Below are 2155 nucleotides of genomic sequence, written 5' to 3'. Positions count from 1 at the left end.
ATTCTCCTCCAACACCATAACTCAAATGCATCAATTCTTCTACAGTCTTCTTTATTCACTGTCCAGCTTTCGCATGCATATGAGGTTATTGAAAATTCCATGACTTGGGTCAGGTGCACCTTAGTCTTCAAGCTGACATCTTTGCTCATCAACACTTTAAAAAGGTCTTGTGCAGCAGATTTGTCTATTGTAATATGTCATTTGATTTCTTGATGCTGCTCCATGAGTGTTGATAGTTGATCCAAGAAAAATGAAGTCTTTGACAACTTCAATCTTCTCTCCATCAGTAAATTAATACAGAGCAAACAACCACCACCGACCACCCTAGAAATTCGTTGTGCTCCCTTCTCATCATGAATCCATTGTTTTCTTTATTTTTATGGTAATGATTTTAATGCTTTCCTTTTAGTCTTCACCACTTAAAAATACATCTGTTAATGCTATAGTTTAGTTTTATCTGATATTTTACTATTATGTAAATGAAAAAATGTGTATGCATCCCATTTCTTCTACAACTCGTCTGTCAGTATATCATACTGTGGTGGCTTGTGTGTTGGTATGATTCTGGAAACTATGCCACTGGTATTTCAAATACTAACTGGGTCACACATCATGGACAGCTTTCAGTGGAATGTCCAGACTAAGATAGACTAGGAAGAAGGAGAGGGTGACCACTTCAGAATGGTTAGCCATTGAAAACCATATGAACAGTAGTAGAACATAGTCAGATATAGAACCAAAAGATAAACCCCTCAGGTTGGAAGACACTCAAAATATGACTCTTCAAAGCAGAGTTGGCTTTAATGACAGGGATGTAGTTGGGCTTTCAGGACCTGCCTTTACTGATGTAGCACAACTCAAAATGAGGAGAAACAGTTGCAAACATCCATTAATGATGGCAACATGGAATGGACAAAGTATCCATCTAGGAAAATTGGAAGTTGTCAAAAATTAAATTGCATGCATAAAAATAGATATCCCATACATTAGTGAGCAGAAATGGACCATTATTGGTCACTTTGAACCAGACAGTCATAAAATCTACAATGCCAGGAAGGACAAACTGAAGAATGATGCTGCATTTATCATTACAAAGAACATTTCAAGATCTATCTTGAAGTACAATGCTGCCTGTAGTAGAATAATATCCATATGCCTACAATGAAGACAAATTAATAGCATTATTATTTAAATTTATGCACCAGCCACTAAAGTCAGTGATAATGAAATTGGAAAACTCTACTATCCTTCTTCAGTCTGAAATTGATCAAACATACAGTCAAGATGTATTGCTAATTATTAGTGATTGGAGTGTGAACATTGGAACCAAAGAAGGATCAGTAGATGGAAAATATGGCCTTGGTGATACAAATGATGCTGGAGACCATGTAACAGAATTTTGCAAGACCAATGACTTATTCATTGCAAATACATTTTTTCAACAACATAAAAGGTTACTACTATACACATGGACCTCTCCAGATGGAATACAAAGGAATCAAAGTGACAACATCTTTGGGAAGGGCTCAGTATCATCACCCAAAACAAGAACAAAAACCAACTGTGGAACAGACCATCAGTTGCTCATATGCAAGCTCAGGAGATGAAGCTGAAAAAAATTAAAACAAGTTCACAAGAGCCAACTTGTGATCTTGAATATCCCACCTGAATTTAGAGACTATCTCAGAAACAGATTTGATACATTAGGTATTAATGACCAGAGACCAGAAAGTTATGCAATGGCATCAAGAACATCATACATGAAGAAAGCCAAAGGTCACTAAAATGACAGGAAAAAAGAGACCAAAATGAGTGTCATAAGAGACTCTGAAACTTGCTCTTGAGGTTAGTAGCCAAAGCAATTGGAAGAAATGTGGAAGTAAAAAAGCTGAACAGAAATTCTCAAAGGGCAGCTCAAGAAGACAAGGTCAAGTATTATAAAAAAATGTGCAAAGACCTGGTGTTAGAAAATCAAAAGGGAAAAACGTGCTCAGCATTTCTCAAGCTGAAAGAACTGAAAAAAATTCAAGCCTTGGCTTACAATATTGAAGGATTCTATGCAATCTCTTTGATATCCCATGCGAGTAAAGTTTTACTAAAGGTAATACAGAAATGGCTGCAAGCATACATTGACAGAGAACTTCCAGAGATTCAA

The 2155-nt window shown here is 36.3% G+C and overlaps 1 protein-coding gene across 1 annotated transcript in view; it reads right to left on the bottom strand.

Annotated features, from left to right (window-relative positions):
• The window catches only part of ERP27 (endoplasmic reticulum protein 27), a 25995-nt gene that overhangs the window by 9959 nt on the left and 13881 nt on the right, over positions 1-2155 (bottom strand). The window lies entirely within an intron of this gene.

This window comes from Chrysochloris asiatica, unplaced genomic scaffold, assembly GCF_000296735.1.
Source record: "Chrysochloris asiatica unplaced genomic scaffold, ChrAsi1.0 scaffold00086, whole genome shotgun sequence".
Taxonomy (NCBI): domain Eukaryota; kingdom Metazoa; phylum Chordata; class Mammalia; order Afrosoricida; family Chrysochloridae; genus Chrysochloris; species Chrysochloris asiatica.
Note: the sequence above shows the minus strand (reverse complement) of the source record. Positions and strands in the feature narration are given on the sequence as shown.